The sequence below is a fragment of the Lynx rufus genome, unplaced genomic scaffold, assembly GCF_022079265.1.
Source record: "Lynx rufus isolate CCGP_SWC_20201006 ecotype Redwood Valley unplaced genomic scaffold, mLynRuf1.p SCAF_1, whole genome shotgun sequence".
Taxonomy (NCBI): domain Eukaryota; kingdom Metazoa; phylum Chordata; class Mammalia; order Carnivora; family Felidae; genus Lynx; species Lynx rufus.
Genome location: NW_025814823.1, coordinates 148,914,058 through 148,937,934, shown reverse-complemented (window position 1 = coordinate 148,937,934; position 23,877 = coordinate 148,914,058).

The following is a 23,877-nucleotide window of genomic DNA, read 5'->3' as shown; positions in this document are numbered from 1 at the left end:
TGGAAGGTGCAGACTCCCAAGAGGGTCTTCAGGAGTCATGGAGAGAGAGACCACTCCTACTTTAATCCTTTGATCCCTGGGCATGTGTATTCTGCCTGTTGGGAACACAGTATTATTTGGTAGCTGTTAATGCTAAGTATGTACCATATATAGAACCATAGACTGACAGGGGTTTATCCCTAGCTGGAACATTAGCTGCGTCAAAGAAGTAATTCTAACATTGAATCAGGTTAGCAGTTTTCAGGTTACTTGCTATGTGATTTGACCAGAAGATACTTGAATTATCTATTGTTACATATCCTTTGTCAAAAAAATGAGTCCCTTGGTCTCTGGTAAGGTGAGATAATGGTAAATCAGACCCTCTGTGAGCACATAGTAACAGTGGTAGCCAAGGACCTGTGGGCACTTTATAATAGTATCTGGATATGTGTTGATCTCCATAAGAACATGATGATTCCCTTCTAGGATAGAAAGGATCCCATTTAATCAACTTGTCTAAAGTGGCAAGCTTTGTCTCCTCAAGCTTTAGTGACATACTAAAGGTCTAGTTTCAGTATCTGTTGCTGACTATTCAGTCAGCAGTAGCAATAGCTATACCTGTTGTGGTGACTGGCAGTCAAGCCTGTTGGTCCCATGCAGACCCTATATTCTGCCTCCAGATTTCTCTATCCATGGATCCATTTTGCTCTCACTGGCATGATAGAAAAAAAGATGGCTGACTTCCATTGAACATGCCATTCTGTCTTCCTGGTTGTTTAGTATCTTTTATGTGAAGGATGCTTTCTGGTGAGCCTTTATGTGAGTGGCAGATTCACATACTTTGTACCCACTCTCAGGACTCAATTCACATGCTTCTTCACCATATATCTTTATTCCAATTCCAACTGTTACTTCCCCCATGGTTCTATGTATATTCCTGTATAAGGCCATCTCTTCACATAAAATTGATAACTAGGTAGACTGCTTGAAGATCTGCCCAACGAAGCTTTCCTTTAACCACTGTTTCTCAAGACCACTCCTGTGTTTCTAGTAGCCCTTGATTTCTGCTTTGTTAACATATTTATTCAACTCATTTCTGAACAAAACCCTAATATTTTCTTCTTCTGTCAACTGGCCGTGACAATAATAACTACTCCCAACAAAGCTATGGATGTGAACTTAAGGAGAGGTGTCAGGTCAGTGACAAGTGATGAGTCAATGACAAGTGACAAAGGGGTCTAGACCACTTTTGTGTTCTTTATATCTTTTTAGGCCTGGGTTCAAATGTACCAGTCCCACCTTATAACATGGTAATCAGACAATATCCATTTCATGATGTGTATCTATGGTCATGTACACATTTGATGCACCATAGTCAGGTTTTTCAGTACTTACGGGACTTCTTTATGCTTTGCACTGAAATTTTCCTGTCAGGGATTGCCAGAGACTCAACATAAAAGATTTGATTTCGTCTACAATATGTGATGGTTTCACTCACATACACCATCTCTCATCTACACTACTACTATATATAGGTCACTTTTGTAAATATATGTAACATATAAATCTGTATTGCTTAATATTTTCCCCATAGCCAGTATCACTTGATTCTTCCTTTTCCTGCTTTCTACTTCCCAGGTTCTTCAACTTTATATTTGCATTTTGTCAAAGTTATTGACATTTTTGTTATGTATTATTAATATGTAAAATATATTCAGGGCAGTCAATTTGTGCATTTTATATTTTGTTCTCTAAGTTTAGATTGCCACACCCTTTTGTTTCATTCAAGGGATAATCCTTTTAGTGCAAAGGTGGAATGAATTTTCCATTATCCATTGCTTGGATTTTACCATATTGTCTATCATCATAGAGCTGGGTATTAGAGGATAGAATGTTTACAGGTTGGGGAAGAAGTAAGCCAGAATTGTTTCCACAATTCTAAAATGAAAGGTTCAGTTAGGAGGATCTCTAATTGTTTTCAGTTCTAATATTATAGGACTTTGAACAGAATTATTCTGTTAAATCTAATTTTATGTTATTCTAGTTAGCTTCTAGCCAATTGAACACAATAAGTTTTTCACCACTCAGAATTCCAAATGTATCCAGAAAATAAATTATATGTTCTTTCTATCTATCTATCTAGCTAGCTAGCTAGCTAGCTAGCTATATCATCTATCTACCATCTATCTATCTGTAGACATATTGAGCTATAAGTTAACTAGAGCATCCTTATCTTCACAGATAATTCCAGAACTATGGAATCTTTTGTTGTACATAGTCTAAATGATAAGATATCGTATACTACAAACTCACATATTTTGCTCTTTTAAACGTATTTTGCTCTTTTAAACCTTCCAAGACATCTAATAAATAAGCTGAGCTGTATTCCCAACTGAATTATGTGCTTGATTCAAAATATGTGGAGGTCTTCCAAATACTTTTTCAGTGGAGATAGTGTGGGGTGCCTTGATTTACCCTTCATCTTGCATGGGATATTTCTGTATGCCCTTAGACATTGGACATTTAAAACCTTCAGTAATTTGATAGGCCTCAGTCTTTAGGGGGTTGATATCCCACAACCAACATGCTTGTATCTTACCAGAGGATCCAGAACAGTTTCTATTTTTTGCTGACCAGTTTTGACTAACATCATAATTATTCAATAGAATTGGCTTGAGAGGAAAAATACTAATCTTGATCTTAAAATTATTCCATTAAAAAATGAGGAGTTAATATAAGTGAAAACTTTTTCTACTTTAAAATTTGCTTTTTTTAATAGAAATATTCTTTTCTTCTCAGAGTAATGATGCTTATTTGGTAATAAGTTATTTTCCCCTTTACCCCTTGGAATGTCTTATAGAAACTAAGTTCGTGGATACGACTTTAGTATAACTTTTGCACCTGTAGATATTTTGCTGTGCAAATGAGTTTGCAGATGCATGACCAGAAACTCTTGCTTACATCAAGTATAAATCTAATCTTAGTACAAATGGCAGTTGAGACCATTATGTGCACAAGCTTTTCATTATTTAGAGCATAGTTTCTTTGCCCTGTAAACACTTGACATAAAATATTTGGTTGGAGGTAATATTCTCATCCATCTTGATATATGCAACTTACTGAAGCAGTAAGCATAGGGTACTGACTATTTTTTCTTCTGATGATGAACTTTCCCCCCAATTATGTATTTATTATAGCTATATTTTTCTGACTATACATAATATCATGCCAGTGAAATACAAATTTATATTTTTGCAAAAACTAATTTGTACCATGCCAGTTAGAGATAAAAATGATAGGAAATAAAACAAGGAGGGAAGATTATTTTGTACAGGTATATTTTAAAAATTCTGAACAAATCACTACTGACATGATTTGCTTTTAAAAAAAAACAATAATGAAATACTAAAGTAAATATTAAAGATCACATAGCTCATAAATACTAAAAACTCATAATTAGAATCCTAACTTTATATTGGCATTAGTGCTTATATGGTACATAAACTTATAGAGGTTACTTAGGTTCTAAGCATCTGGGTTGTATTATCTATAGAATGATGGTATTGAGAATGCTTATCTCAAAGGATGGTATTCAGGAATAAAAGAGAGACTATAATTTTTCATGTGGTATACCATGCAAAAGAAAAGTTTATAAAACTAAAATGTAACAGAATTTATTTGAGTGCTATCCAAATATATAACTCCTTTTCTTGTAATATATTACTTTAAAATATAACATATTTTAAAGATATCCATTATATATATATATATATATATATATATGTATATATATATAAATTTTAAAAAGATAGAATTTCTTTATCATTTTTTAAATTTAAAGTCAAGTTAGTTAACATACAGGGTAGTATTGGTTTCAAGAGTAGAACCCAATGATTCAACATTTACATATAACATGCAATGCTCATGCCAACAGACGCCCTTCTTATTGCCCATCACCCATTTAGCCCATCCCTCACCCAACACCCTCCAGCAACCCTCAGTTGGTTCTCTGTATTTAAGAGTCTCTTATCGTTTGCCTCCCTCTCTGCTTTTATGTTATTTTTCCTTCCCTTCCCTTATGTTCATCTGTTTTGTTTCCTAAATTCCATCTGTGAGTGAAATCATATGTTCTACATACTGTTCTCCAGAGTGGCTGTACCAGTTTGCATTTTCATCAACAGTGCAAAAGGGTTCCTGTTTCTCTGCATCCTTGCCAACATCTGTTGTTGCCTGGGTTGTTCATTTCAGCCATTGTCGGAGGTGTGAGGAGACATCTCATTGCGGTTTGATTTGTATTTCCCTGATGATGAGTGATGTTGACCATCTTATCATGTCTGTTAGTCATGTGAATGTCTGCTTCAGTAAAGTTTATATTTATGTCTTCTGCCCATTTCTTTATCGGATTATTTGTCTTTTGGGTGTTGAGTTTGATAAGTTCTTTATAGATTTGGGATACTAAGCCTTTATCCACTATGTCATTTGCAAACATCTTCTACCATTTTGTCTGTTACCTTTTGGTTGTTGATTGTTTCCTGTGCTGTGCAGAAGCTTTTTATCTTGATGAGGTCCCAACAGTTCATTTTGTTTTTATTTTCTTGCCTCCCGAGACATGTATAGTAAGTTGCTGCAGCCTAGGTCAAAGAGATTGCTGCCTGTTTTCTTTTGTAGGATTTTGATGGTTTCCTGTCTTACACTTAGGTCTTTCATCCATCTTGAGTTTATTTTTGTGTATGCTGTAAAAAGTGGTCCAGATTCATTCTTCTGCATGCTGCTGTCCAGTTTTTCCAGCACCATTTGCTGAAGAGAATGTCTTTTTCTCATTGGATACTCCTTCCTGCTTTGTCAATGATTAGATGGCCATACGTTTGTGGGTCCATTTCTGGGTTCTCTATTCTGTTCCATTGGTCTATGTGTCTGTTTTTTGTGCCAGTACCACACTGTCTTGGTGATTGTAGCTTTATAATACAACTTAAGTCCAGAATTGTGATGCCTCCAGCTTTGCTTTCCTTTTTCAAGATTAATTTGGTTATACAGGGCCTTTTCTGGTTTCATACAAATTTTAGGATTATTTGTCATAACTATGTGAAGAATGCTGGTGTTATTTTGGTAAGGATTGCATTGAATATGTATATTGCCTTGGGTAGTATAGACATTTTCACATTTGTTCTTCCAATCTATGAGCATGAAATGTGTTTCCATTTCCTTGTCTTCTTCAGTTTCTTTCATAAGTTTTCCATAGTTTTCAACATACAGATCTTTTACCACTCTGGTTAGGTTTATTCCTAGGTATCTTATGGTTTTTGGTGCAAATTGTAAATGGGATAAATTCCTTGATTTGTTTTTTTGCAGCTTCATTATTGGTCGATAGAAATGCAACCGGTTTCTGTACATTGATTTTATATCCTGAGACTAAGCTGAATTCACATATCAGTTCTAGCAGATTTTTGGTGGAGTCTTTTGGATTTTCCATGTAGAGTATCTGATTATCTTTATTTTTGCATTGACAGACTTTAATACATTTCCGCCATTTTTCATTGTTAATGTAATTTATCTAATTTTTGGTGATTACTCAAACATATTGTCTTCTTTTAAAATATTATTCTGAATAACTAACATGAAGTAATTTCTTTGATGTTTCAAACTAACATGTAAAATGGTCAATGATCATCTACAGTGAATTATTTCAAATACCTAGCTTTATATATACATATGTTCCTCTTATAGTAAAGTAATAAAATTCTTGTTGACCATTTTTCAATACAATAATAATTCGATAGATGCAAGAGACTTACAAATAATTAAGCACCACCTAAATTACCACTTTATTCTATCTGCTATCAATTTAAGAATAGGATGAAGAACACAAAAGCAAAATGTTTTAAATTATGTATACATTATTATGTACTTGTTTCTATTAAATCTCTGTATAACCTACAAAATCATATATTATGGCTCAGATAGAATTATAATTGTTTTCATAAATTGCATGTGTTTCTGAATTGGTTTTTATTCTGTAAGTGGAAAAAATATTTTTTATTATCTGACAATGAGTTTCATAATTAAATTTGAAAAGTGCATTTCTGTACAATCAATGAGTTTCAGTTACTTTCCCAGTATTAGAGTATTTCCTTTGATACATATATTGAACTTGAAGTCCTTGATCCCCAGTTCTCTTATGACTTCATGACACTATATAATACTGAAGAATAAAACACTTTGAATTTATAGAATATAACAAAATACAGCTGAGAGGATATATATTTTTTAATGATACACTTGTATAGATTTATCATGCACATCTAACAGAAGTATAGGGAAACAAACAATTTTAAGTGAAATTTTATATTTGTAACATGCCTGTAAGTTGAAAACATAAGCACTATAATTAGGCAAAACTTGTCAGAGTAATACTCAAACTTTTTTCCTTATCTGTAAAGGAAGTAGAGTTTTAATAAATCAGAAGCTGTTCTATGTGCACACATGTTCTATCTTCACCAAAATGGTCAACAGGAATTTAATTACTTTTTATCAGATAAATATCTCTTAAGACATAAATATCTACTATCAGGAAATAACCCAAAACAATTCATTTTGGATCGATCACTGAATATAAGTCAAATATCTAGAGTATCTAAGAAAGGAAAAAAAAAGAAGAAAGAAAAAGCAGCTATGCCCTTGACCCCAAAGTGAGAGATTCCACAGTTCACTACCACTATTCTCAAAGTATACCCTCTATTACACTTTATGTAGATAAACTCTTAGTGATTTTCACTTCAAGACTGTTTGTTCATATCATCTATAGTAACTGTCAAGATAAATTAAAAATTCCAGAACATGACATCTAAATAAAATGGGAGCTATATTTATGCTAGCTATTTCAGCACATCATGTTATAAATTTCTTCACTCAAAAATGGAATGTTTTTACTGGTAAGAGACAGATAAATGACTGTATTCTATGGAAAACATAATAAGTTTTGGCCTTAATCATTCATTCATCATATCATAACATATTATAAAAGATAAATGTATGTGTCGTCCAAAGAAAATCTGTGATTTTGGCATAGCTTTTAGATAATAAAAATGTTATTTTAATTAAAGTACTTCTCTATTTAGATATTTGAATTAAAAATTTAAAACATATATGTAAACTCATTTAAAAGTATCAGAATTTCTATGCAGAACATTGTCAGAGTGGTCAAAGGTGACCTTTAAAAGTCTACAATATGCAATACTTTATTCATAAGTATTTAAGTCAATTGGACTTGATGTAGAGTAAATACTTAGAAAGTTAGTTAAAATACTTCTGCTATTAATAATGGTCATAAAATTAAATTATTAACAATTCTATGTGTTATTTAATCCTTAAAGAGAAGAAAAATGATCTGTAAATTAAGTCACTATGTGTATCATAGCATATATTTAATGTTGGGGTTATGTAGTAGGAGAATTTCAGGGTCTTTCTTGGTTTAATCTATATTAAATAATTAGCTTGTACGAGTAGAAAATAATGTGGTCTTTCTAAAATTCTTTTCCAAAACCAATATAGATCAGATATTATATATTAGGCTTCTGTACTAATTTTTTTACTAGTTTCTCCCTACATAAATTCAACCTCCAGGTTGTTCATTAAGAGATTTAAAAAAGTATTGTTTATTTTTCTCTACATTAAGCTTTGAATTCTTTGATGGCAGAGATGAGATTTTTGCAATACTTAGTACGCTAGTCAGTATATCATACATACTCAAAGGATTTTATTTTATGTGTAAGAGGTGTTGTGTGCCATATTAGAAAGAAAGGCCAAGTATAAGCAATGGTTAATTGTAAGACAATATATTCCATGCAAATAGTAATAAAAAGATACTTGGTATGACTATATTAATATCATACAAAATAAATTTTTTCTTTCTTTTTTAAAAATTTTATTTGATTTATTTTTTAAATTTACATTTAAGTTAGTTAGCATATAGCGCAACAATAATTTCAGAAGTAGATTCCTTGATGCCCCTTACCCATTTAGCCCATCCCCCTCCTACAACCCCTCCAGTAACCTTCTGTTTGTTCTCCATATTTAAGAGTCTCTTATATTTTTGTCTCTCTCCCTGTTTTTATATTATTTTTGCTTCCCTTCCCTTATGTTCATCTGTTTTGTATCTAAAAGTCATCATATGAGTGAAGTCGTATGATATTTGTCTTTCTCTGACTAATTTCACTTAGCATAATACCCTCTAGTTCCACCCACGTAGTTGCAAATGTCAAGATTTCATTCTTTTAGATTGCCAACTAATACTTCATTGTATATATATATACCACATCTTTTTTATCCATTCATTCATCGATGTACATGTGGGCTCTTTCCATCCTTTGGTTATTGTTGATAGTGCTGCTATAAACATTGGGGTGCATGCGCCCCTTCAAAACAGCATACCTGTATCCTTTGGATAAATAGCTAGTACTGCAATTGCTGGTGCGTAGGATAGTTCTATTTTTAATTGTTTTGAGGAACCTCCATACTGTTTTCCAGAGTGGATGCACCAGTTTACATTCCCACCAGCAGTGCAGAAGAGATCCTTTTTCTCCACATCCTTGCTAACATCTCTTATTACCTGTGTTGTTAGCGTTAACCATTCTGACAGGTGTGAAGTGGTATCTTATTGTGGCTTTGATTTGTATTTCCCTGATGATGAGTGATGTGGAGCATTTTTTCATGTGTCGGTTGGCTATCTGGATATTTTCCTGGAGAAGTGTCTATTCATGTCTTTTGCTCATTTTTTCACTGGATTATTTGTTTTTTGGGTGTTGAGTTTGATACATTCTTTATAGATTTTGTATACTAACCCTTTATCTGATGTGTCATTTGCAAATATCTTCTCCCCTTCCGACGGTTGCCTTTTATTTTTGCTGATTGTTTCCTTCACTCTGAATAAACTGAATATAATCACTGTGAAAACTCTAATGTCTTAAATTCAGAAATGGAGAAACTGATACCTAAATTAACATAAATTTCAGGGGCCACAATAGCCAAAATGATATTGAAAATGAAGAACAAAATTGGAGAACTCAACTTCCTCATTTAAATTCTTTGTACAAAGCCACAGTAATCAAAATAATGTTTATTGACATAAGGTTGGACATACAGACCATTAGAATTGAGATTCCAGAAATAAGCCCACATCTCAATGAATAATTGATTTAGAAAGGATACGAAGATCATTCAGTGGGGGAAAGAATGATCTCTGAAGCAAGTGGTGATAGGAAAACTGTATTTTCACATACAAAAAAAATGAAGTTGGAGACTTCTCTTACCCCAAATACAAAAATTAACTCAAAACGGATCAAAGACTGAAATATATGTCCTAAAATTATAAAAGTCTAAGAAGAATTCATAGGGGAGAAGTTCATGACTTTTGATTTCACAATGATTTCTTGGATATGACAATAAAAGTACAACCTGCAAAAGAAAAAAAAAACTAGATAAATTTCATCAATTAAAGTTTTGTGTATCAAAGGACATTATCAAGAAAGTCTATAAATTATATTCTATAAAAGAGAATTTATAGAATAGGAGACAATATGCAAACTATATATCTGATAAGGATCTACCACCTAAAATATGAAGAATTCTTACAACTGAAAAACAAAAGGACAATTCAATTTAAAAATTGGGAAAAGTACATGAGTAGACTTTTCTTCAAAGAAGACATACAATTTTCAACAAGCACATGAACAAAATACTTATTATCAGTGGTCATTAGGGAATGAAAATTAAAACCATAATGATCTACTCTTTCATACCCAACTAGGATCAAGATAATAAAATATACACATATGATGGCAAGCCACTCTGTAAAACAGTGTGGAGGTTCCTCAAAAAATTAAAAATAGATCTACCCTATGACCCAGCAATAGCACTGCTAGGAATTTACCCAAGGGATACAGGAGTGCTTATGCATAGGGGCACTTGTACCCCAATGTTTACAGCAGCACTTTCAACAATAGCCAAATTATGGAAAGAGCCTAAATGTCCATCAATTGATGAACGGATAAAGAGGTTGTGGTTTATATATACAATGGAATACTATGTGACAATGAGAAAGAGTGAAATATGGCCTTTTGTGACAATGTGGATGGAGCTGGAGAGTGTTATGCTAAGTGAAATAAGTCATACAGAGAAAGACAGATACCATATGTTTTCACTCTTATGTGGATCCTGAGAAACTTAACAGAAGACCATGGGGGAGTGGAAGGAAAAAAAAAGTTAGAGAGGGAGGGAGGCAAACCATAAGAGACTCTTAAAAACTGAGAACAAACCGAGGGTTGATGGGGGGTGGGAGGGAGGGGAGGGTGGGTGAGGGGTATTGAGGAGGGCACCTGTTGGGATGAGCACTGGGTGTTGTATGGAAACCAAGTTGACAATAAATTTTGTATTAAAAATAATAAAAAAATAAAATATATACATATGAAATGAAAACTTGGTGAAGATGTGGAGAAAATGAACCCTTCCTACATTAACAGTAGGGATGTCAAATGGTTCATCAGTGTGTAAAACAATGTGGTAGTGCCTCAAAAAGTTAAACACAGAATTACTATGTGATCTAGCAGTTCTACTCCTAGGTATATCCTCAAAGGAATGGAAAACAAGTAATCAGATATTTCTATATGACTGTTCATAACAGCAATATTTACAATGGCCAAAATATGGAAATAACTCAAATATCCATTGAGGGATGAATGCGTAAACAAATTGTAGTATATGCCTACAATGGAATATTGTTCAACCATAAAAGGGATGCATACAAACACGTGTTATAGCATACATAACCCTTGAAAACATGTTAAATGAAGAAATCAGACACAAAGGATTACATGTTGAATGATTCCATTTATATGAATTTTTTAGGATAGGTAAATGCATAGATATATAAAGCAAATCAGTGGTTATCAAGGCCTAGAGGTCAAGAATGGAATGTGAATAGTTAATGAGTACAGAGTTTCATTTTGGAGTGATAAAAATTTTTGAGGCTAGACAGTGATGGTCATTGCACAACACTGTGAATGCTCTAAATGCCATAGAATAGCACACTTTAAAATGGTTAAAATGAGGGGCACCTGGATGGCTCAGTCGGTTAAGCCTCTGACTTCAGCTCAGGTCATAATCTCATGGTCCGTGAGTTCAAGCCACACCTCAGGCTGACAGCTGACAGTTCAGAACCTGGAACCTGCCTCAGATTCTGTGTCTCCCTCTCTGTCTGCCCCTCCCCTGCTTGCACTCTCTCTCTCTTTCAAAAACAAACATTAAAAAAATTTAAATGGTTAAAATAGTAATACTTTCTGGAGATCTGGTGTACATTATTGTACCTATAATTAAGAATAACATTTTGTGCAATTAAAATCTTGTTGAAGGTAGAGCTCATGTTAAATGTGCTTACCACAATTAAAAAATTATTAATTTTTATTTGATATGAATATCACTTAAGTTGTTAAAAAATCATTTATTTTTGTCTCTCCCTAACTTATATTTTCATAACTAGTTCACACTATAATGAATATAAGCATTTTGATGTTTTCCTGGGTGATCCATAAATACTACCAATGGTACTAAGGAGACTTCTCCATTCTTTCTGTGTTTGGTGAGACATATTACAGTGCCTGCTACCATGGATGTTGAAGTGGGGAGAACCTTCCTCATCCAAATCTTCATTTTACAGGCTTGTACACATGACTCACGTTCAGCCAATTAGGTGGCTTTTCCTTAAAGACTAAACTGGGAACTAGTGAAATGAAGATAAAAAAAATGGATTTTAGAAATCAATTATGGTCATTGGAAGCAGGGTCAATTAGTGATGATGTTCTATAATGTGGAGAAAAATGTCTCGGTGGGAATGTTTCTGATAAACTTTAGTGGTTTTGTTATTTCCTTCTTTGCTTTTAAAATTGCACCATTCACGAATTTCATAAAATTTGATCCTTTCTCCATTCATGTCTATGAGTCTCTTAAATTCTTCAGAAAAATAGTACCATTAAATCTGGGGGAGAGCATGGTGTGTGTGTGTGTGTGTGTGTGTGTGTGTGTGTGTGTGTGAATATGCACTTTGACTCATACTTGAATTAGCCAGAATAGGTGTCTATTGTTTGAAACTAAAAGCTCAGATATGTTCATGGTTGCTTATTCATAGTTCCTTTATCTTTTTCCTTTATGGACACTCATATTTCCTAGATAGTACATGTAGTGAATCATCATTGAGGCAGTTTATCTCTCTGAACTTTAGGAAGAAAAAAGTCTTAATATTTTAAAATCCTTGGCTTAGCCTTGTTATTTGTCATGAAACTCAGAAACATTTTACACGCTTAGCAGTGTTTTGCTTTTAATATTGGTTTTTGGCTTTTTTTTAAGTTTATTTATTTATTTATTTTGAAAAAAGAGAAAGCGAGTGGGGGAGGGGCAGGGAGAGAGGGAGAGAGAGAATCCCAAGCAGGCTTCGTGCCATCAGCGAAGAACCTGATGTGGGGCTTGAACTCAGGAACCATGAGATCATGACCTGACCCAAAATCAAGTCAGATGCTTAACCATCTGAGCCACCTAGGTACCTCTGGTTTGGGCTTTCTGTAGAAGATTTTACACAGTTAAGAGTATGATAATAAAACCATACACTTTTCAAATGGATATTCTGCTACTTGATTTTGGATGAATTTTGCAGCATTCCCAGTATTCTTAATGTACTGCAGAAAGAATGAGGTTCTCCTCTGTCACAAGTTTTTTCAATGGATTACGATGGGATTTAGGTTCATTAAAAATATTTGTATTTTATTTTAAAGTAAAAATTCTATAAAAATTGATCTCATGTTGGTAACATTGTATTGGCATCCATGTAGTGCCATATTGCAGAGTATGTCTCATGAGGCACAGAAGATATCCATTGCCAAGAAGCTGACATCTGGTTCATAACTTTTAGTGTTGGTTAGTGGGTCTCTTGGTAAAGCATAACTACACTAAATCAAGTACTAAAGATGTATTGACTTGAAATTCCAAGGGATAAGCACACAACGTCAAAGCTATTTTCTGTGTCGTTAATTTCTAGTTATGTATTTTTAAAAATTAACTGTTTTTTAATAATTAACCAAAAATTATTGTTTTTATAACAATATCTAAGTTGAATTATTTTGCACTAATGCTTGCAAAACACATCATGCATTTTTTTTACTGTATTCTTCTGACATCAGTGCCATCTATTACAATATAACAGGTTCTTCTAATCCAAAACAATTAGAAGCAAGCAGATCTTATAAGTGGAAATCTTCTGTTACCGCTCTGAGTCTTACTTAGTCTGTATAACTAAATTATGACATGGTGTTTTATGAAATTCTTAGCAGAAGTGTATTGACATAAAATGAAAGTGCAAGGAACTATCATTAAATATAAATGACAAATGGGGTGCCTGGGTGGCTCAGCGATTAAGCGTCTGACTTCCGCTCAAGTCATGATCGGTTTTTGAGTTCGAGCCCTGCGTCAGGTTCTATGCTGACAGCTCAGAAGCTGAAGCCTGCTGCAGATTCTTTGTCTCCCTCTCTCTGCCCCTTGTCTGCTCACACTCTGTTTCTCTCTCTCAAAAGTAAATAAACATTAAATAATTTTTTAAATGTAAATGACAACCAAAATATCAGTGACAACTTTGGATGCATGTTTCTGTAAGTTATTTTGAAAATTTAAAATACCGCTTTCTGTCCAAATTATGATATCATGATCCCATTGACAGCAATATTGAAAAAAATGTTTTTACAGATATGGCGTAATTAAACAATTTACGTAGAAAACAAAACCAAAAACCAAAAAAATGGGATTTTGTTGTTGTTGTTGTTGTTGTTGTTGCTGCTGCTGCTGCTGCTGGGTTTTTTTTCATTCCTCTATTTCTTACACAAGTAGTTTCTTATTTGTATGATTAAATAATGATTCACCTTTCTAGTGATACCCCGTATGACAATGATAATTCATTATACTAATAGTATAAATTAGTTTGGAAGAATGGCATTGTTTCCTCTTTTTTTTTTTTTAGTTTCTTATTTTTATTTAAATTCCAGTTAGTTAACATACAGCGTAATATTATTTTCAGGTATACAGTTTAGTGATTTGACACTTCCATTCAACACCTGGTGCTCATCACAAGAAGTGCACTCTTTAATCCACATCACCGGTTTCGATCATCCTTACCTCACCACCACCTCCACTCTGTAACTGTCAGTTTGTTCTCTATAGTAAGAGTCTGTTTCTTGGTTTGCCTCTCTCTTTTTTTCCCCTATACTCATTTATTTTGTTTCTCAAGGAAAGTTTTCTCCTCTTAAGAAACTATGAATTACATTTAAGAAAGAAATTGTCGAGTATGCCTGTTAACTTATCAGTTATTCAGATAAGAGCATGTTGGCTCAAATTACAAGTTTGCTCAATTTCTTTTAAGTTATCATAGTTTATCATAAACTTGCAAGATACTTTACATTCTAGACATATTGGAATATTTATGGACCAGAAAAAAAAATTTCCTAAAGTATTATTCTTAAATTGTAGCCACACTCTTATAGCTTAAGAATGGTTCAGCAGAAAGATGATACTAGATAAGAAATACATTTAGAACTTGAAGAAATTTACTTGAGGGAAGGCACTGGAGTAATCTCAATTCATGTCTCAATTTCCCAAGTGGTAGTAACAAATGTGTTCCCCAAGTAACAACTTTAAATTGAGTAGTGTATCTTTACCCATGGTACATGGTCACCTGTATCAGAATCTTTTGCAGTGCTATAAAATGCAGACTCTTGGACTGAATAATTCTAATGTATCATTATCTTTAGAGGGGGTTCTATTAATACATTTAAATTAGCACCCCAGTTGAATTTTATGCACATTAAAATTTGACAAATGTTTACCTAATGATTCAGTACCTTCACTATACTATTGAACAGTAATTTCATTCATACTGATATCAAATTCTATGTCACTGGGACCCAGAATATACTTCCTCTGGAATCACTGTCATCAATTTATGTAATATCATATATCTAAGGACAGACATTTTATACATATTATGACTTTGTGGAAGATCAAGAATTTAGGAACAGTGGAACTATAAGGAGTGTGGTCTATTGATTGTTCAATTCCCAATATCCAAAGATGTGTGGTAAGGATCAATACGGATCAACACCAATATTCATATATGTCAGAGAGAGTGGCAAAGCTCAGAATTATATGTTGTGGTTCTCTATCTGTTATGGAACTATAAATGGTCAGAACTATGGAGATATGGAACACCATTAAGTAAAACGGAACCCAGGGCATAGTTTAATTCTCATGATATTCAAGGTAGAGTGATATATTAGATATTGTTAAGGCATTTTGAAACTGATAATTTATGATATAAACTAAGCCAGCTGTAAAAAAAAAAATGATGGAAAAATCTGTCCCTTAAAGATAGCACAGATTCTTAGGAGATGCTTTAGGGAAACTAAATAGGGGAATAACATGAAGGATGGACATAGATTCTACCTGTGATCCAAGGTTTTTAGCACACTGCAGATTTAGTCTAATTTGATTAAAGAGTTGTATAGCATTGACAAGCATAAGTGTCTTTAGCTGAGTAAAACCAAGAAGGCAGAGACTGACAGGTGGCTTTGTCCTTAAGTAATTAGTTAGAACTTGGGATATATTTACCAGTAGTGACAGAGTCATGAACAATGGCTATGTATAGTTCAATTCATTTCCTTTTAACAAACCCAGTTGAGTGATTCACTGTGACAGGTACTCTCCAACACAACTGCCCTTATCAAGTTCGCAGGGAGTTACAAGTTATTCTAGATCAGTTATAGGAGCTCTCTTAGTGCTGCGTGTAAAATACATTTATGAATTAACATCAACAAAACAGTAGAGCAAAACCCAAACCCAAACAAACAAACAAAACAAAACTTTGACATGCTAACTGGGTTGTATCATAGGAAATCAACAATGTGTTCTGTGTCTTTCATGATCATCTCACCCTAAAATTAGAAAATGATCTTTTCATAAGGTGATGCCTGCTTGTGGGTAAAAACAATATTAGTTTTTTCTATCTGATTACTGAATATGACATATGTCAAAATAAATGGATAGGGATTTTTAGGTACTTATACACTTGATAATTGAGGAAATTTTTTGAAATATTTTTATAACTATCTCCTATGATTGATATTGTTTTTATTTTTTAATTCAAGGGGTTTCTATTTTCAGAAAAAATAATATACTAGAGAAAGGATAAAGCAAATGCACATTTTTGTAGAAAATATTCAGGGCCAAAAAAGTTTTTACTTTTGATAATTTAATTTTACATTAATTATAAGTAAGTCACCATATACAACACACTGACACCACCCATCATAAGTTGACTCAAGATAAGCCCCTTGATTTACAGTGTTTTCTGTCATGTGCATGTATTCAAAATAATACTGTTGTGATTATTGGTATAAGGATGACAATAATTCGTTAGCAATAGTAAAAGCCATTCCTTGTTAGTTTTTCTCCAATTTTATCGCTGATTGTTTCTCACTAATGCCACTAATGTCACTTTAGTTCAAAGCACCTTCAGCTCTCAGCCCATATATCATCCTCTAGCTGCCTGGCTTCTATCCTTACACCTTACGGTGCACTTTTCATGGTGTGGTGCAAGTGCTCTTTTGCAAACTGAAAGCAGCTTGTTTCATCAAGTACAATTTCATCATCGCCTTCTAATTCTAACTATTTGCTGGGCCCTGTTTGTATAACTTAACTGCAAACTACCGTACTTGCAGTCACTAAACTCTACTTAGCTCACCTTCTTTTCTTTTACTATCAAGACCCTATATTGTCTCATGGCTTTTGCATCTACTCTTCTCTATATTGAATCCTCCTCTAGCACCTCTTTGAATGATGGACTGACTCTCTTACACTAAGATTTTGATTGTACTGTTATCAACTCAGAGAGAACCTAATTACTTAATGGAGACCCCAATCTCCAATCTCTCTTACTAATAACTCTTAAAACTCCATGTTATAATCTTCAGAACATGTATGTACTTTTCACTGTGAACTTCTTTATTTTCTCTTTCCCCTTTGAATGTACGTATCACAAGAACAGAACTCATGGCTGTCTTTTTTCCACTTCCAGTGCTTAGAAGAGTGCCAGGCACTCAATGGTTTTTGATTAGGACTTATGAAAGAACTCCTCTGGAATTGAGGAAATTATTTTAAGGATCCATAAATGTCCATTTTGTGTTTTTGTGTTAATGGATGTGTATGTCATTATAATTTGGTGAAAAGAAGCTATCTATCCTATTAGAAACTATATTTTCCAAAAAAACAAAAACAAAAACAAACAAACAAAAAAAACCAAACAAACCCTTTGGATAAATACTTTGAGAAAGAAGTAGACATCTTTGTTATGGAAGAAATGATAAAAGTTTAGAGAAAGAATAAAAAGATTCCTAGAAGAGACAGTCACATTGAATTCAGAAAAACCTCATTGATTAAGCCTTGAAAATATGCTAGGTTTGAGTATTATAAACGCTCTGCTTATAACTTCTCCCTTGATATATCAATTTTAAACTGAATCTATTGTTGGGGCACCTGGGTGGCTCAGTAGGTTAAGTGTCCGACTTTGCCTCAGGTCATGATCTCATGGTTTGTGAGTTCGAGCCCCACATCAGGGTCTCTGCTGTCAGTGTACAGCCTGCTTCGGATTCTCTGTCTTTCTCTCCTCCTCTGCCACTCATGCTGTCCCTCTCTCTCAAAAATAAATAAACATTGAAAAAAATAATAAACCAAATCTATTGATTACCGAAAACAAAAATGAAAAATTTAGTTTATTCACTGTTTTTATTCTATTGCCAACCCCTTGCCACATTTTTTGGGAATATTTTTAACTCTTTCATTTGTTATTTTTATAATTTTAAAATACTCTTAATCCTATTTTTCCAGTATATCAACTTTGTAGTATAGGCTGCTGTATTTTTGCTGTGTATGCAGGTAAGGAAGATGGTGTTGTATATTCTACTCTCTAAGTCCTGCAACATGGAAATGCTTATATAACATTGCCAGATTCTTTGTCTTCATATAGAATGCTACATTTAAAACTTGAAGCCTTTACATTATTATCTTTTAGCAAAACTGTATCACTTTTATGTAGGCAATTCGTAGTTGTTGAGCTTCTTGGAGTTTTAAAAATAATGTTTTTATTCTTATTTTTTCTGCCTATGTTTTATCTGTTCTTTTTAAAAACTCTTTTTATATGATTTTTTTTATCTGTTAGAAATTATTTATAACTGAGGAATTTTGTCTCTTTCCATTTCTACATGCTTAAAATTTCTCAGCTTTTTTCCTTATGGTCTGCCGAATTTAGGCAATACTTAATATTCCTTATTTTTAAGATCTTATTTTCTGTTTTTAAAGTCTATTTATTTATTTTGAGGGAAAAATAGAGAGAATTGAGAGAGTGCAAATGGGAGAGGGGAAGACAGAAGGAGAGTTTGAGAATCTCAAGCAGGCTCCTCATTATCAGCGCATAGCCTGACTGGGGTGGGGATGGGGGGCTTGAACCCACAAAATCAAAAGTGCAATGCATGCTTAACTGAGTTACCCCAGTGCCCCCCGCCTTTTTTTCAGTTTGGTATTTTTTACTACATTGTTTTATGTTGTAATTAGTGCAACATAGCTTCAAATCTCAGAAAATCTTATTGGAAATTTTTGGCTTTCTTTAACTATATTATTTTTCCTTCTTTATGAGCCAGTTGGAATGTTAGTTGAACTTATCTTGATCTTTTCTGTTATCTGTTGCTGATTTACCTCAAAAGTCATTACCTCTGGTGATGGCTGGCTATTCCTTCAGGTTTAGGAATGTACTTCACTTATATTAATATGAGTCTGGTTACTAAACCCTATCAGTAGTAGATCTGTTTATATTATTTTTTTCCCAGAACAGTGACCTTCTCTGCAAGTTCTTTGCAATGGGTAGGATATATAAAGGGCTCAATTGCCTGTGTAGCAAGCAACAGGCTATCACATTTCACAACTTCTGTTATTTCTTTTATAGTAATTTGAAAGTGTTGTACTAATTGCTTTTTATTCAGTAGCCTTTTAAATCCTCAAAATACCTATTGAATGCGTTACCACTAGTATCCCCATTCTACATATGAAGAAATGTAAATTATACAGGTTTAACAACTAGTCCAAAGTCACACAGGGGGTTGGTGTTAGAGCCATTTTTGTATCCTGACAATTTGATGCCAGTGTTTACTATGGTTTAATATCATCCACTCTACAAAGTTTCCTTAATTTTTCATCAATATTGTTCACTAGTCTTTGTTTGTACTTATTCTAACAATTAGTACTTATGCTGAGATTTTTTACTTTTATTTCATAAGCCTTTATATAATTTTTAGTTTTTCTACTCTACTTTTTTTCCACTGTTGTTTTTTAGGGGAATAATACAGATTATTCTTATTTTATTAATTAAGTAGATTCTCATATTTCTTTAATGAATACAATAGACCATTTTATATGTACTTTTTTTCATTATCCGTTTTCTGCATTAACTCTGTTTTCTCCAGTCTGACAGCCAGTTTGTTCTTTTTGAAGCATCTATTTGATATTTTTTCAATTGTCTGGTGGGTACTGGATGAACATTCATGTTAATGAATAAACATTGGATGGATCATAGAGGCAGAATATATTATGATGATATTGTCTTTGCTGTTTTGAGATGTTTTTCTTTAAAATCCCTGTATTGATTTCCTATTGCTGCTTTAATGAATTACTGTCATCTTGATTGTTTAAAACAACAAAAATGTATTCTCTTACAGTTCTGGAAGCCGGAAGTTTGAAATCATTTAACACAGTTCGTATTTTTGTTTCTTTTGCATTCTGTTTATATAAAGAGAGCAAATTATAGGTTTGTGTTTTTACCTGAATTAGAAAGATTATGAGGGAAAAATGTATGAGAAGAATTGTGTTGAATTTTTTTAGGTTTATTATGTATAACAGCCATCTGCTTAGAGATTTGTATTGGATAGTAATCATGTCATTTGTGGTTAAAAATGTGATTAAATGAGGTATGCTTTGGACAAAAGTAGAGAGATAAGAAACCAGGTCTCGGATGCCTGAATGGCTCAGAAGGTTAAACATCTTACTCTTGGTTTCGGCTCAGGTCATGCATGATCTCATGGTTCGTGGGTTCCAGGCCTGCATCCAGCTCCACACTGACAGTGAGAAGCCTGTTTGGGATTCTTTCTCTCTCCCTCTCTCTCTGCCCCTCCCCCGCTCACTCTCTCTCCCTCTTTCTCTCTCTCTCTCAAAATCAATAAATAAAATTTAAAAAAAAGAAACTAGGTTTTAGGATGAAATTATGACACCATTCAGTATTCAGAATAAGAGAAAACCAATTACAAAATAGACTGAAAGGAGTGATTACTGAGTAGGAGTAAAATTAGGCCAGCAGTGGGACAGAAACCAAATGAGAACAGGGCTTGAGAGAAGAGAAAGGGGTCAACTGACAACTGTGTCAATCCTTCATGAGAGAAAAGCAAGGTAAGAACGGGAAAATATTGATTGGACTTGGTAAGATAGAAGTTATTAGTGTATTTCTTGACAGGAACACATGTAATGGAATAGTTGGGCAAATAAATTACTACATGAAGTAAGTTTATATCCAGATTTCTAAAAGTATGTTTTAGTCTAAATTTATACCAAATTTGTAAACGTATATTTTGTACAACATATGGATATAGTTAACATATATTTTCAGTTTTTCCATGTTAAAATATATATTGTGCCATTTTAAATAATTGGATATAAAATTTCAGTGAAGCAAGTTGAGACTTGGTCTTATTCTCCACAAGCTACATCAGTGCTTATATAGCATTAGTGGCTTATTTAAAATAAAAATAGTTTATTTGTTTTCAAATAAGCTAATTTGTTTATGTTTTCATTGTGGCCTAGCAGGTTTGGGAAAGGTTAATTAATAAAGTAGAGTTCTAATATATTAAATGGTGGGTAATGGTTAGACAGGTGGATAAATGGGAAAGGTATCCTATGTGGGAAGAATAATGTGAATCAAATTTTAGATACTGGATTACAAAAGGCCTGACTAGGAAAAGAAGACTTGTCTATGAGAATTTTTTTTTGAAAAGGGAAAATTTTATTAAAAAAAAATGCTGCTAATAAGGGACAGTATGGGATTCTAGGTTAACCAATTTAGATTTGTATCTTAGAGCATTTACGTGTCACTAATATATATTTTCACCTAGGGTTCTCTGGTAAAAATTTAGGAGAAGATTTATCTTGAATTGTCTATGGCAGATTGCAGTGGATGATAAACATTGGTTTTAATGAGGGCTCTCCTATCAAAGACAAACTTTCCATTCAAATGGTCAAAAAAAGTGACTCTGATGTATGCTGTACTGCAAAGTAAATGTCTTCGTAAATGTAAATTCAATAATGTGCAGAAATCCCCTATTAAGTGGTTAAAAATACCCATATCTCTTCTCTCATCTATTTGATATCATTTTAATCAGTAAGATAATTTATATTTAGTTTTGCAATCATCTATCTTAGTTTCCTATATATGAGAATGCAACTCCATTCAAGATTCTTATTTTAATTTCTTTTCAATGATCATTTAGAGTGTCAGATGCCCAGAAGAGCATACCAAGATTTATACTCTTCTGCCATTGTCATGTTGCTTTATGCAATAAATAAGGAAAATTGGACTTGATTTAGCAATTCAGCTAACCAAAATGGCTGCCCATATTTTACTCAAGTATCAGCAAAATATTGGGCAGACTATTCATTATTATAATGTTAATTTTTTTCCTTGTACTGTAATGCCCCTGGCCTTGGCATATTTCTTCAGAGCGGTTGCAGGAAAATTATCTGTATTTGGCAGAAGTCAAGAATTTATGATATGCCTCTTAGCGGTACTACGGCAAATAGCAAAAACTGTTATCCTTAGTGTACTTCTGTAAGGCTACCTTTTAAAACTTACATCTGACCTGAGATTCTGCTTTACAGTGCAATAATGCTTTTGTACTACTTTTCAACTGAAAAAGTATTGCCTAATGCAGATCCAGAAAGATCCAGGATTTCTTCTATGTGAGGGAATTTAAAAGAAGTTATAAATACCAAACTGAATTACCATAACCTTACTAAGGCAAACTGAGTTATGAGATATGAACATCAGCTTCCATTATTATACTGACCTTGGGTAAAATCAGTTCCCATGGTTTAGCAGCAAAAATGTTAATGGGTTATGGTTAAAAATATACAATTTGAAACAGTGAACACTGAGTACTTCTTTATTTCTCAAGATGAAAACTTACTATACTCATGATTCCTCACAGGAACAGGAAAAAAATGCTGTAAATATAATGACACACTCAATTTTGATTAATAATATTTCTTTGGGACTTGACTGAAGCCATGACTTTTGCCACCTTACTTCTGAAAGTTTATTAGATGTGTAGAATTTCAGAACTAGAAAGATCATCAAAGGTAATAAAATCCTGCCTACATTTTAGAGATTAGGAAAAGTCCATGAGGGGTTAAAATCTATACCAAAGTTTAGAGAGCTAATTTATGGCAGAGCAAGGCTGAGAAATATTCAGTTAATCAAACTTAAATAGCTTTTTTATTGAAAAACTTTTCAGAACGTTATATAGATGAATGAGCATTGTGAATTATCTAGAAGAGAATATAGTGTATGCAGTTTATCACACTGTTAAAGTGAGAACTATTAATTTGGAAAATACCTGTATATATTTTCATTAAGCCACAAATATTCCATAGTACACAATTTAGACAAATTCTAGAAAACATTGATAGGTAAGGTTGCATCTTAATAATTTATTATAATAAAAATTAGCTTATACTTGGCTTAGAAGTTGACACAATTCAGATATATTAATTTGAAATAAAAACATGTTTATTAAATTTACATATATTTATATAAAAATATACTTTTACACAAATGTTGAATATGATAATCACATCTTTATTTTCCTCTCATCTGTTGTCATACCCCTCCTCTAATCAAGCAACCAGTTTTAAATTAATTATATGTCCTAACAGATATATTCTGAAGTTCATTTAATTATATATGGCAATGTGTGCACATAATCACTCATGTGCATTCACAGGAATTGTGTTTGCTTTATAAAATGACAGAATATTACACACAATATTCTTAATCTTCTCTTCACTCAAAATACATGGTAATCTCTCCAAATCCCCTGGTTAAATTCATTTTTTTTTCAAATGTTTAAATTCCTTCTCCCAATGTGTAGATACATAACCAGAGCCTTTTTGATAGACAATCAGTACTACATCCATTTTTTTACTTTATGGAAAATGCAGAAAATGTCTTCATATAGATAGCAGCATCTAGATGTTCTTATTTTTATGGGAAGGACTCTCTCCTGATTGATTTAGCAATTCAGCTAACCAAAATGGCTGCCCATATTTTACTCAAGTATCAGCAAAATATTGGGCTGAAAGCCCAAAATATTCAGGACTCTCTCCTGAAAGTAGGTTACTAGGTCAAGGAATATATCAACTTTAAAAAAAATTATATTAGCCATTGAAAATCTTTTGAAAGGCCAAATAAATTTAATATATAACCACAATTACTATATCTTTATTCATATCCTAGTTATCAATAATAAATTTTCTATTTCTGCCAGCTATATAGGTGTATGGTGTTAATAATGGTCTTCAAACAATCCCCAAAGAATTTAGTACATCAATATTTTAATCACTATCCACCTATCTAGTGGGATAGCCACTTTCTGCTCAATAACTGATTTTGCCATTCTAAGATTAGGCAAATGTCGTAAAGAAAACAGATGTCGTGACTGTGGA